Here is a 15,242-nt window from a genome sequence, read left to right as displayed (position 1 = left end):
TTAAATAAAAGATTTAATCTCCATCTTGTCAACTCACCATAAGATGATACACAGAGGTGCATAAGGTATTACACAATCACTATTTTATAATAAATATCTAACTTAAGACCTTTACTGTTTTTAGTTTTTATATCTATGTACTTTCTATAAGATTTGAGCATTAAAATGGGTAATCAGTTCAAGACAGAGACATTAATCTAAATAAACAACTTTATTTTCTGAATATTGGTAATTCCCTTTCATACCAAAGGCTCATAAGCTTCAAACACATAAGGCAAAACATGTCAATTTTTTATTATGACTATAAACTGCAATTAAATTATTTAATAACCAGCTTATAAGTAGTTGATATGATCCTCAAAAAAACGTTTCAACTGTTACAAGCCTCTGGTTGTACTAGAAAAAAAAAATGGTCTTAATCGAAAGTCAGAATTTCTTGAATTATCTATATGGTTTACTCCAAAATATCACGGTGACTCAGTAACGAGAACATTTTAAATGCATCTGTCCCGATACTTTAAAGCTACTCTTAAAGCAGAAAAAAAAAAGCACTTCAATTAAACTGATACAATATGCTATCTTTATCACCATGTAAAAACTTGGGAAAGAGAAAATCATTAGTATTACACTAGGTAAAAATAATCATTTTATTCAAATTGTACATAGCATTACCATATGCAACTAAAACAAATACTTTACAAATAAATCACAATGAATCTAATATGATAAGATTTGATTCACATACTTCACAGATTTATAGACCCTAAGTAAATTTCTATATCCATTAAATGCCAGTCTTTGCTTCTACTCAAAAACAATGTTTCTCAACTATTTTTAACAATCTTTTTTATATACATAAAAATTTTATCTGCCAGAAAATTCAAAGACCGTAACATGGCAGTCCCTCATAGAAAAGTATATATTCTATTTAACCCCAGCAGCCAAAAAAATGCTATCTACCTTATTTCTCTAAAGTCTGCAATGTAATTCTTTTCAAGATATAAAATAACATGGCATATGGCTTCTCAAAATATCAATATAACCCAATAAGATTATCTTACTCCCCAACAGTGGACACTACTCTAGTGGATATTTGTCTAAAATATTCAATTTTTTAAAATGTGACACTTTCTGCCTCTACAAATAGTATTATCACAAAGAAATGTAAGAAAACATTTATTCAACCCCACAAAAATATGCCTCAAAGAACACTTTAAAAGTTCAAATTATCCCCAGATCTATCCTCTTGTCTGGTCTCTGCAATAATCCTATCAGTGGGGGTCAATGGAATGGACATCACCCACTATAGCACACAATAGTTCTCCACAGCTTGCCCATTATTCTCCTATAAGTACTCTACATCCCAACCAAACTACACTTACTCATCCAACAAAGTTTTTTAAGCACCTCCTATGTGCTAGGCACTATTTTATACATGAGTTCTTTCCTATGCTTTCTCGGGTATTTTTCCTATATTACATTTTTAAAAATGAGGGTGAAAAGCGTATTCAATTTATTCAAAGGTCATCCTAAAACTAAGGTATTTCCTATGGGGTATTTTCCTCAGAATTTTCAATTCACTATGTATTTTCAGTTTCACTTTTGAAAATTTCAATTCTCACTATGTATTCTTACTCATGGAAATATCACTACCAATTCAGCTAAAACTATATAACCGCTATGACGATGATTCCCAAATTTCCCTTTCTAAATCTAAATTCTCTCCCTAAATTCCAGGCTTAAATTAACAAATACTTGTTAAGAATCTTTACTTTAAGGTGAATTTATTCAAATCTAAAAATCAGCAACTACTTCTACAAACACACACGATACACACACACTCCTCCCTCTGCCTCTTTGCTGTTAAATGGCATCAGCATCCTTCCTTGTGTCCAAATTCAAAACTTCTAAAGCAACTCTGAATCCTTCCTATCTTCCTACCCATAAAATTACTGCCAAGTTGTACATTGTACCTTCAAATTACTCCTCAGTTTCCCATTCCTTTGATTACTCTGTTCAGGCCCTCTTTTTCTCTCATACTGTTCCAATTCTTCCTACAACTATGGAAAGATTCATCTTCCTTATATGCTTTATTATTAAACCACAGGCTTACTCATTTCACTTTAATAGCTCAAAAGTCTACAAATGGCTATACAATACCAAGTGAAGTACAAACTATTCAACTTGGCATTCAAAGACCACCACAAAAGACTCCAACCTACCTTTTCTGCCAAACCAGACTGCTTGTTAGTCCACAAATAAATACTATCTGTGCTTGACCACTTCTCTCAATACATTTATCACTCCATTTTTGCTTGTCAAAACACTATTTTGCTCTGAGTTTCAGTCTAAAGTATATTTGCCTAAAGCCATTTTTATACCCTTTAACTGGATATATTACCTCCCTCCTTTAAACTCCTCTACATTTAGATGTTAATCTTTCTCTATCTCATACTACTTTTTTTTTTACACGTTCCTCATAGTAAGACATAAAATCCTCCTCTAAAGGATCCAATCTTGCTAGTTTTTATATCCCCTATAGCAGGCATCCTCAAACTACAGCCCACGGGCCACATGAGAGTGTTTTTGCCCGTTTTTTTTTTATTTATTTATTTTTTTACTTCAAAATAAGATATGTGCAGTGTGCATAGGAATTTGTTCATAGTTTTTTTTAAACTATAGTCCGGCCCTCCAATGGTCTGAGCGACAGTGAACTGAAACCCTGTTTAAAAAGTTTGAGGACCCCTGCCCTCTAGCATTCTTAGCAGAGTACCTTGCATACAGTAGGGAGTCTGTAAATGTTTGTGAAGGTTAAACTAAAAGCTAGGGTAGAACTAGTTCTCTGGAATACACACACACACACACACACACACACACACACACACACACACCCTTCAAAATGTCAGGAACATATTGAATCTTAACCTTACAGCCCAGCAATGAATCTTAACCGTATATCCTTATTCTTAATCTAAGGGTAGTACTATTAGTCTAAATTTAACATCCTTATCAAAACTGTTTCATTACAACTATCAATTATACAAGTTAAGGTTTGATATTGGAAAGCTCTAACGGCAATCTGAAAAAAATGAGTTTAAGAGTATGAGGGAAATCCTCAGTCATAGTAAGGAAGGTCATCTTTTCCTTAAAAACAAAAAAGACAAAAAAGAATGGGTAGAGCAACAGCATCTACAATCCCAGAATGGTAAAGGACAATACACGGTAGCCTTAAGGTAAAAAGTAAAGAAAATTATTTTGAGATGAATTTTCTTGGATGAAAAAATCCTCAGATATCTAATTCTTTAAGGTCACATATAAAGTGATGAGTGAACTTGAAAATATTTTTTCAATTCTTCAATTCTTCCAATAAAGTAGTAATCAAGGCCATCTAATGAGGAAGGGGGTAGGCCTCAAGCAGTATGTTAAAATGCCAAGAAAGAGAAGCTAAGAGAAAATATATTGCAAGTCTAGAAGACATTTACAATTGCAGAGCAGCAATAAAAGCACAGATAAAATTAGCACAAATCTGTAGTAGTCAAATAGTACACTCAAGTAACTTTTCCCGTAAACTTGGACTCTTCTGGCACTGCACAGAAGCTTTAATTTACAAAGCTCCTTTCCTACATGGAAGAAGAAATCAGTGAGTCCACAAGTTACCACAAAACAGCTTTGTATCTATACTAGTGAGAGGCTTTGACAGTATATGTGCAGGACGTTCCTAAAAACAAGGAACTGTTTTCATACAATTGTTTAGTATCTAACTTAAAAGAAGACAGCTGGATTTTCATACTTGCTTCTGTATTCAATCTATTGCTGTATATTATTTTGGTTCATAGTCTATGAAGATTATTACTTAATATAGTTACTTATAAATTAGATGAAATATAAAATTTGACCATATCTATAAACAACCAACCAATGTCTATCTCTTACTCATGAATATCATGAGTCCTATCATGCAATGGTCATTTGAAAAAATATTGGTTCACTAAGCAATGCATATTTATTCATTTATAACATCAAAACATCACATTCCTTAAAACATCATTTTGCAGTAAAGGATTAACTTAGTAAGGGGCTGTGTTATCTAAACTTTGCATATTCCAAAAGACAGATCTGGTCCTTGCCCAGCACCTAAGAGTTAAACTCTAAGCCCTTGAAATATCCTGTTTAATAACAGTGCCTTCATTTACCAGAAGCCTTGAGCCACACAGACACTTTATGCTAAAATGTAATTTTTGGTGGGGGCTTTAGTCCACACAGTATCAGTTTGATCTCTAGAGTCAAACTGATGAAGTTACTAAGGTCAGCCACATGGGTTCTTCAGGCCTACATGATCTACCCCCAACAAAAATCCTGGACACTAAGGCTCAGGTGAGTTTTCCTGGTTGGCAGTACTTCATGTGTGCTGTCATACATTGTTGTTGGGAAACTTAAGCACTGTCCATATGACTCCACTGGGAGAGGACAACTGAAAGCTTGCATCTAGTCTCTCCGGGACTCTGCCCTATGCACCTTTTTCCATTGCTGATTTTAATTTGTATCCTTTTGCTATAATAAACTATTACTGTGAGTATAACAGCTTTGCTGTGTTATGTTTTATTGCAAATCACTGAACCTAAGTGTGGTCTTAGGAACTTCTGACAACAACTATCAAGCTCATCAGAAAAGTCATTAAATATTCAGGAAGCTCTCAGACTTACAGTTGCGGATATAAGGCTTCCAAAATTGTAACCTTTGCTTGAAAGCTCAAATTTTGCCTGAAAGCACCAAATACTGCCAGTTATTTTCCTTAAAGTGACAGGCTAACTTAGTTCTTTTTCAAAAAAACAGCTGCCAGATATTCAAGTCAGAATAACCCTAGTTTGTCAGTCATTCTTCAAAGTAAAACCAGTGGGCCACAAAAGAAGTGGCTAGTTTAGCTCTAAACTCAAATAAACACATAACTGCTTTTTCTCAAAACACTGCACTTCTCAGGATTAATACTATGTGTACTTTCCATTTCAATATACAAAATACTAAAAATACATACACTTAAGGATTGCAACTTAATAAAATTAATAACTTTTACTGCTTCATAGATAACATTCTTAATTGAAACTGGCTTTCTTCTTTTTTTCTGCAAGTATGTGGCAGCAAAGAATACAATGACTACTATTACAGTTTGGTGCATTAATTACTTGGTTATTAATTATTTGGTACATTAATGCAATTACTGCATTAATTTATACTAAGGCATGGAAGTTTTACCTGTCATTGCTTTGTACTATCAATGCAACTGTAAAGAAAGTGAAAATGGCAAACAATGCCTTAGTATTTAAGAAAATCATTTGACTTTACAGACCTCTTGAAACGATCTCAGGGAAACCCATGATTAGAACCAATACTCTTGTGAAAGCAGACTAGAAGAAACTGTCAATCCCAGGGAAGCCATTCCAACCTCTTGCTTAAACAGACTCAGCTAAGTCTGTCAGCTCCTACATGAAAGACAAGACCATTACCAATATTGTAACCAAAATTTTAAGTCCATCCTCTATTTCTTCATGCCAAGTCTACCCAGTTTCTATTAGTTATAAATTTTTGGTTACCACTGCTTTCAAATAATATCACCTCTGTTATAAGAAATAACTTTGGATTTCTAAATAATTTATTAATTTGACCACCATTATATTCTGATACATTTCAGATTTTAACTTCCTAACTTTCAGTTTTCTTCTGCTTACAAACATTTTGATGATAAATTCTAGTGTCTTTAAGGTTACTTTTCTTTGGCTAAATCATACACTTATAAATTCTTTAAAATTATTTAAAAATTCCTTACTTTCTACATGATCATTTGCTATGTTCCATACCTTTAACAAATTTTCAGAAATTATTTAAGAATGTCTTAACTTTCAAATACTTTTAACTTTCAAAGAAATGAACCTCAAACCAGACAATTATCACCTAACTGACCTTCAAAATTAACAAGCTCCTAGACACTACCTGCCACAGCCAAAAACATAAGTTTTCCCTCTAGTCAAATCATTAACAGCACACCTTCCACTTTTTCCTCTAAAAACCCTCCCTCCAGGTCACCCAACAAGTAGCAGATATTTCAACTAGCACATACACATCAACCCTAGGAAAGGACCCTATAGCATATAAAAATTTAATGTATAATGAGAGGCACATCACAAAGAGTGTTCATATAAATACGAATATTCAAATAAATATTGCTGGAACAACTATTTAGATGTTTAGAAAGTAATCAACTTAGATTCCTATGCCATACCAAAATAAGTGCCAAAGTAAAGTATTATTTTTTAATCAAACTATAAAAATTATAGGTTTAAATATAAATTCTTGATGAATATAATTCTTACTTAAAAGCCAAAACAAAAAACAAAGAAATATACACACAAAGATGACTGAGATTTGACAGTACAAAAAATGAATAAGACTGGGTGCACTGGCTCATGCCTATAATCCCAGCAACTCAGGAGGCTGAGGCAGGAAGATCCCTTGAGGCCAGGAGTTCAAGAACAGCCTGGGCAACATCTCTAAAAAGAAATAATAATAATAAAAATCAGCTGGGCATGGTGGCACATGCCCATAGGCCCAACTACTCGGTTTGCTGAGGCAGGAAGATCACTTGAGCCCAGGAATTCAAGGCAGGAGAAAAATATGATTGTGCTGCTGCACTCTAGCAACAGAGACAGACCTCATCTCTTCAAAGAAATGAAAGAATATGTCAAAAAAAAAGCAGGCAAAACACTAAATGTTCACATGTGCTCACATAACACATGCAAGGATCATCACTGTAGCTGTTTACAATATCGCAAGATAAAACTTATTTAATCACTAGAGATAAGGGTAAATAAATTATGTATATCCAACAGAAAATTATGTACCTACTTAAAACAATAAGGTAGTTCAAACATTCAGAAGTATACAAACACATTGTCCGTATATATTACCATAAACTTACCTTCAAGTATTTGCACACTAATCTCACTTAATGAGTCCTATCTTGACTATCCTATTTAAAATAGCACCCTCTCTTCTGGTACTGTCAATACCACTTTATCTTTTCCAATTCTTTTTTGTTTTTTCCATAGCACTTATTACCTTCCAGCATTCCATGCTATTTATTTATCATATTTATTGCCTTTCTCCTCCTAGCAAAATGTAACCTGCAGAGGAGCAGGTATCTTCATTTGTTTTTTCATGTATCATAAGCATATAGAATAGGTCTTGGCATAACACAGGTTCTGAAAAACTCATCTTTAAATAAATCAATATACAAAGAAATGGTGAATAGCTGACCCTAGAGAGTGTAACTGGGGAACTGAGAATCAGTGATTGAAGGGGATCTTTATAATTTAAGAGTACTTTTTTTATATACTGCATTTTCTCCCTGTGTGAAAATAATATTGTCTATTAGAAAACTTGTAACACAATAGTGTTTCTGTATCTAAACATACCTAAAAATAGAAAAGGTACAGTAAAAATATGGTATCATAATCTTATGGAGTTGACTGAAAAGTCATTACGCAACATATGACTGTATGTTATACATATAATAAATGCATACATGTGTTACACATATGCATATTTATACATATATAAATACAAATACACACATACATGTGCAATAGCACTGATTACTATTAGGAACAGTGAGCTTAGGGAAGTATGAGAGAGTGAAAACTTGTTTTTTTTTTTTAACAACTGGTATCATATAACACCTGTTACATTGCTTATAGCAAAATAAGCCTCCAACCAAGAACAGCTAGAAGGGCAAACAAATATTCAAAATAAGAATAAGAAGAAAGATTGTATGTTTTAAATCATCCAAGAGATACTGAGGCAATCGGAACTTAAGGAGTAAACATTGCAGAGAAAATGGAAACCTGAAAAAGTAAGGTGCCACTCAGCAGCCACTCTGCCACTTTTTCCCTCAGACTATTTATTTGTCTTTTGTGGTCACAAAGCAAGAGGCTGAGAATCCATTCAAAAGACCCAGGTCCTCCTCCTGGATCCTAATAAGAGGAAAATAATCCAGCAGAACTGTTATCAATCTCACAAAGCTAGTGAAATAAATATTGAGAGACTTGAGGGGCCAGGAACCTTTATATATTTCTCTCAATAGTTGATAAAAGAAGAGGATAATAGAAAAAAAACAAATATAACCAAGAGTCATAAATATAACTTACCTATAAAGAAAACTGCATCAAGTAACAAGAGAATATATAGGTTCTTTTCAAGTTAACAAGGAACATTCATCCAAAACTGATCATATGCTGAATCAAAAAGCAAGCCTCATTTCAAAAAAAATCACTCAGAGTATCTTCTCTGGCCTCAATAGAATTAATCAAGAAATCAGGAATCCCCTAAAACTGTAAAAGTTCCCATCTCTTTGAAAATTAAACAATATACTCCTTTATAACTATTGAATCAAAGAAGAAATCACAATGTAAATTAGTCATATAACAATTTGTGACTGTAGCTGACGTCATACTTAGAGGGAAATCTGTAGCTTTAAGTGTTTATATTAGAATACTAAGAACAATTATTTAAGTATCTATCTCAAGAAATTAGAAAATAAGCAAAAAGTCTACAGCCATACCACCCTGAACGCGTCCGATCTCGTCTGATCTCAGAAGCTAAGCAGGGTCAGCCTGCTTAGTACTTGGATGGGAGAAAAAAAGCAAAAAGTTAAACCTGAAAAGGCAGAAAGAAAATAGAAAAGAACAAAATTAATGAAATCAAAAGCAAAGGTATAACATAAAACTTGAGGAAAAAATTAAAGATTGGTTCTTGGAAAAACTAACAAAATTGAAAGATCCTAGCACAACATTGAACAAATGATGAAAAAGATCACTAATTATCAATTTCAGTAATGAAAAATGGACATCCTATAGACCCTACAGAAGAACAATTAATTATGCTATTAAAGATCAATAATTATAAGAATATAGAAATAAATCAAGGGGACAGAACTGAGATGTAGGTAACAAACTCACACAAACATTGCCATTGATTCATGACAATGCTGAACCTGAAAAAGACGGCTTTTTAGTTGATGGAAATGAGTCAAATAGATATCCATATTTTTAAAAAATGAATCTTGACCTTCCTTGCTCCAGAAGCAAAAATCAATTCCATATTGTGGAACTGTGTTACATCAAAAAGACAAAACAATAAAGCTTCTAAAAAAAAAAAAAAAAAAAAAAAAAAAAACACAAGCGAATGTATTCACATCTTTAGGGTAGACAGATTTCTTGAACATGACCCAAAAAAATAACCATAAAAGGAAAAATTGATGAAATTAAGAATTTCTGTTCATCAAAAAACAACAGTACAAAATTGAATATATCTGTAAAATATACATTCAACAATGGACTCATAGCCAGGACAGAGAATAACTAAAAATAAACATGATAAAAGAAGACAAGCCAAAAGGAAACTGGGCAAAAGACTTAACAGCTACTTTACCGAAGAGGTTATCTCAATGGCCAATAAACATACAAAAAAATACCTTCATTAGGCATCATATCAGGAAAGTACAAATTAAAACCTCAAGGGCTATTTCACCAGCCACTCACCTAAATCACTACAATAAAAAGAATAAACAGTATCAAGTGCTGCCAAGAATGTGAAGCAACTGGAATTCTCACACATTGCTGTTCAGAATGTAAACTGGTGCAAACATTTTGCAAAACTATTCAGCAATATCCACTAAGCTTATCAAATCAATATCCTATGACCCAACAATTCTAATCCTAGTATGTAACATAAATGTATACATATGTTCATCAAAAATCATTACAAGAAATTTCACAGCAATACTATTTTTAATATCCAAAACTAGACACAACCTAAATGTCATGTCTACCACTAGTAAAAAGGAAAATACACTGTGATATAATCACCATGAGTAAAACAGTGCTACATGCAACATGGATAAACCTCATAAAGTTAAATAACACACACAAAAAATATGTATTATAGGTTGGGTATCCTTAACCCCAAAATCCAAAATCCAGATGCTCCAAAATCTGAAACTTTTAAGCCCTAATATGAAGCTCAAAGGAAATACTCATTAAAAATGCTCATTGGAGAATTTTGGATTCCAGATTCTCAGAGCAGGGATACTTAACCAATATAAAGCAAATATTCTAAAAAAAAAAAAAAAAAAATCCAAAATCCAAAACACTTCTAATCCCAAGCATTAAGGGATACCTAGCCAGTACATGACTCAATTTTATTATACAAAATTCAGAAGTCAAAAATAATCTATAGCATAAGAGTCAGGATTCCATTCACCCCTGGAAGCAGTGGTGTGGGTATTAAATTGGGAACAGGCACAAAAGGGCATCTAGGATGTTGGTAATATTCTGGTTTAGTGATTTAAGCATCGATTACAAAGGTACATCCTCTTGTTAAAATTCACTTAGCTGAACACTATGCTTTATGTGTGTTATACTTCTAAAAAAAAGGGCATACTTAAGAAAAAAAAGTAATGCTAAATACAGAAAACCTCTTCATACAAAAACTTTCAATGTTAAAGGGGAATATGCTTAAAAATATTTGTGTGTATGTATATGTGTGTGTATAAATAATATTATGCAAAGTTATATCCACGCCAAATACTTCACAACAGTGCACTGTCCAGCTATTACCCTCTCCCTTACCTATTACATCATCTTAGACTGACTCTCTCTTAACCCCCAATACTGCAATGTTTGCACAGGCCAAACTGTTGTAACTTTTGAAAATTCACATATATTCTGCTCAATAGCCTAAGACTCAGTGGTCAGTACCAAGAGCTGAGTCAATGGGTGACACAGATCCAGGTCCTAGCCCCGTCTCATCAGTTTTGCCTTTCTATGACTAACATACCTCATGCACACTGAGGTCAGAGATATGACTAGAAAAATCTATCCTTCTGTCTCTTTGGTATGTGTGTTTTTGTACCTCTCACGATTGTCTCACCATTTTTCACTTTCTCTGTTCATTAAGTAATTATGCAAACTTTAATCAATCACATATGACTTCATCCAAAAATTCTCTATCTTGTTTCTATCATATTTAATATCATATCATTAATAAGTAGGATAAGCTTCCTCTTAATCCCTCTAACTCTTAATAAGCAACAATTAATAGCTATCTAATCTTGCATTATGGGTCATCTCTGCTTGACCACATATTATAACGTGTCCAAAGAAAAAAATTACAAGAAAACAGCATAACTTCTAAGCCTCTATATAATGTTAACATACCATTCACTTACAACTTGATTTTCTCTTTCAACATCTATAAAGGTTTCTGATTCCTACGACAATTCACATCAATATCACCTACCACCAGAAGATAGGTGCCAATCGTTCCCTTTTTTCTGTAAGAATCAAACACAGTGCTCACTTTGGTAGCATGTATACTAAAAATTGGAATGATACACAGAAGATTAACATGACCCCTGCACAAAGATGACATGCACATCTGTGAAGTGCTCCATATTTTTTATGTACTCTTACCACAAAAAAAAGCTAACTGTGAGATGATGATGTGTTCATTTACTTGACTGTAGTATACTTCACTATGCATATGTGTATCAGAACATTGTGTTGTATACCTTATATAAAAGCAAAAGGAACAAGAACCATCTACAAACCTTTAAGTACTTTATTATAGCCTTTTGATAATTATAAAATATCAACATCACTATGAATGAGAAAAGAAGAAATGTTACCATATTTCACAAAAGGAAACACTGAATCATGAGAAACTTAACTTTTCCAAAATAGTGATTCACTAAAAGCATTAAAACCACAAACTCAGGTTTTCCAAAGCCTGAACTATGAGTTTTCCTCTATAATTCCACCATAAGCATCAGGCAGATAGAAACCTAGCTACCTGCTATTAATAAGTTTCTAAATACATGCCCCATAAAGAACGATCACTAAGCATGTAAGTTTAGAAAAAGAGGAGTTAAGCAAAAAAGTTTGTTTAGTATATCAAAGTCTCCTGTATCAATGTGCATTCTAGATTTCCAAGAGCACAGACTCAAAATGCAGAAGTTCCCAAATTATTTAACTGTCAAAAAGGTCACAGAACACTAATTCCTTTAACTGAATAATGCTGTGCACAATTTGGTAAATGGTATGACATGCTTATGAAACAACTGACACTTGTTAACTGGCTAGTAATTCTTTCTTTATCCAAAATTGCTTTCTTCTGATAAAATATCTATTTCAATTCTCTAGGTTTTGATTAAAGATATCAGCAAATACTGAAAATAAAGCATTACTTACTTTCAAATAGACTAAAGTAGGCCAGGTGCAGTGGCTCACGCCTATAATCCCAGCACTTTGGAAGGTAGAGGCAGGGGGATTGTTTGAGCCCAGGAGTTCAAGACTAGCCTGAGCAACATAGCAAGACCTCATCTCTACAAAAAAATTTGAACATTACCTGGGCATGTAGCATGCACCTATAGTCCCAGCTACTTGGGAGGTCCAAGCAGGAGGACTACTTGAGCCCAGGAGTTTGAGGTTGCAGTGAGCTATGATGACACCACTTCACTGTAGCCTGGGCAATAGCGCAAGACCCTGTCTCTAAATAAATAAATACATGCATACAAATATACTAAAGTAAAACAAAGAAAGCCAACTAAATGACTGTTTTAAAAGACTACAAAATATTTACTATTAGGAATAAGGCCGGGCGTGGTGGCTCACGCCTGTAATCCTAGCACTTTGGGAGGCCGAGGCGGGCGGATTGCTCAAGGTCAGGAGTTCGAAACCAGCCTGAGCGAGACCCCGTCTCTACCAAAAAAATAGAAATAAATTAATTGACCAACTAAAAATATATATACAAAAAAAAAAAAAAATTAGCCGGGCATGGTGGCGCATGCCTGTAGTCCCAGCTACTCGGGAGGCTGAGGCAGGAGGATCACTGAGCCCAGGAGATTGAGGTTGCTGTGAGCCAGGCTGACGCCACAGCACTCACTCTAGCCTGGGCAACAAAGTGAGACTCTGTCTCAAAAAAAAAAAAAAAAAAAAAAAAAAAAATTTACTATTAGGAATAAAAAAATAGTATCTATTAAACTTCATCTTTTGCTATTTTGAAAAAACTGTTCTCCTTAATTTGCTATCCTCTCCCTTAATTTGCTACCCATTCCTTAAAGGATTTAGCCTCCAAAGTCCAACAAACCAATCTCTTTTTAAGCCCTTTAAAATTTGTAACTTAAAACTCCTTTAAGCTACTTCCAGTTTCCAGTCTGACAAATAAGAAGGTCAGAAGTCACTACTCCGTCCTAACAAAAAGTAAAAAACTGAACAACTAAAAACAACAACTCTTCTTAGTTCTTTCAGACAAGCAAGGTCACAGGGCAAACCACTGCCCAAAATTGAAAGACAGACAGGCAGAAACAGAAAAATCACAACCCACTATAGCAGAAACCCACAAGCAGAAACTTCCCTAGGAACCAGTGCCAGATTAAGGAAGTCTGAACTATAACCAAGGAATTGCTGAAGGCTCAGCGTAGGCAAATCTGAGAGTTAAAAACTCCAGGGGGCCCCAGTCAGAGAGAGGCCCTGACACTTGTGTGAATTTTATCTCTGTGAGCTCTACTAGGTCCTCACAGTAAATAATGGAGAAAAATCTCTTTGTGCTTCTGGGTAGGGGAAAGGGGAAAAGAACAATTGTGAAGTATGTCAGAGCATCTTAACAAGACCTGTCTTTAGGAGAAATTAATTTACCAGAGCCAAACCTACCTGGGGGAAAGGAAATACTGTACAAAAATCCAGCTCCCTTTAGCCTTTAGCAAAGGAAAAAGAAAATACTGAACACTAGTCCATTACAGCCATTCTGTCCCACTTAAGGGCAGCAGGGATGAAGGTGAAGTCTCAAGTCCAGGAGCACAGGCTCACAAGACTGAGACCTAATCATAAGACTATAGAATGCTTCCCCTACCATTGTATTACCAAAGGCCTATTTGCAGCAGTTCCTTTTACCCACTGCATCATGTACACCTTGCAACAAAAAAAACTACAAAGCATAATAAAGGACAAAAACACAGTTTGAAGACACAGAGCAAGCATCAAAACCAAACATGACAGGGATGAAATTATCAGACTGCGAATTTTTAAAAACTGTGATTAAGATGCAAGTGCTTTAATGAGGTAGACAACATGCAAATACACAGACAATATAAGCAGAACGATGAAAATTCTAAGAACAAAAAAGTCAAAAATCAAAAACAATGTAACAGAAATGAAGAATGCCTTGGATGGGCTCACTAGTAGAATGGACACAGCTGAGAAAAGCATCTCAAGGCATGAGAATATGACAACAGAAGCAATTTCAAAATCGGAAAGCAAAGAGAAAAAAGAATGAGAAAAAAATAAATAAATAAAATCAGAACATTCAAGAACTGTGGGATAACTATAAAAGATGTAACTTACATATAATGGAAACATCATAAGGAAAAAAAAAAGAGAAAGGAACAGAATAAATATTTGAAACAATAATGACTGGGAAATTCCCCAAGTTATATGGCAGACACCAAACCACAGATCCATAAAACTCAGAGAACACCAAGCAAGACAGAGGCCAAAAAAAAAAAAAAATACATCTAGACATATCACATCCAAGCTTCAAAAAGTCAAAGATTAAAAAAAAAAAAAAAATCTTGAAAGAAGCCAGAGGCAAAAAAACACCTTGCCTACAGAAGACCAATTTCTCCTTCGAAACAATGCAAACAGAAGAGAGTGGAATGAAATATTTAAAGAGTTGAGAGGAAAAATCCACCAACCTAAACATCCATACTCCATGAAATTATCCTTTTAAAGGTGAAGGAAAAATAAAGACATTCTCAGACAAACAAAAATTGGAAGGATTTGTTGCCAGTAGACCTGTCTTGCAAGATATATTAAAAGAAGGTCATCAGAGAAAAGGAAAAAATGACATAGGTCAGAATCTCAGATCTATATAAAGAAAGGAAGAGCATCAGAGAATGAACATGTGAAAGTAAAATAAAAAAAATTTATTTTTCTTATTCTTAATTGATCTAACAGGTAACAGTTTGTTCAAAATATTAACAACAATGTACTTCATTAGGTATGTTTACATATAAGTGAAATGAATGACAGCAATGAAACAAAGGACAGGAGTGAGGAAACAGTAATTTTTTATTATAAAGTATATGCATTATCCATGAAGCAATATAGCATTATTTGAAAATGGACTTGGGTAAG

The 15,242-nt window shown here is 34.0% G+C and overlaps 1 protein-coding gene and 1 non-coding gene across 2 annotated transcripts in view; one reads left to right on the top strand and one right to left on the bottom strand.

The window, feature by feature from the left end:
• The window catches only part of RASA1 (RAS p21 protein activator 1), a 92,909-nt gene that overhangs the window by 58,111 nt on the left and 19,556 nt on the right, over positions 1-15,242 (bottom strand). The gene's annotated exons all lie outside the window — the stretch shown is intronic.
• LOC142874166 (U6 spliceosomal RNA) lies at positions 11,402-11,509 on the top strand. The gene has a single exon (XR_012921988.1). It is a non-coding gene; the product is annotated as a U6 spliceosomal RNA (small nuclear RNA).

Source organism: Microcebus murinus, chromosome 11 (assembly GCF_040939455.1).
Source record: "Microcebus murinus isolate Inina chromosome 11, M.murinus_Inina_mat1.0, whole genome shotgun sequence".
Classification (NCBI taxonomy): Eukaryota; Metazoa; Chordata; class Mammalia; order Primates; family Cheirogaleidae; genus Microcebus; species Microcebus murinus.
The sequence above is the reverse complement of the archived record's forward strand: the minus strand, read 5'-3'. Positions and strand labels throughout refer to the sequence as shown.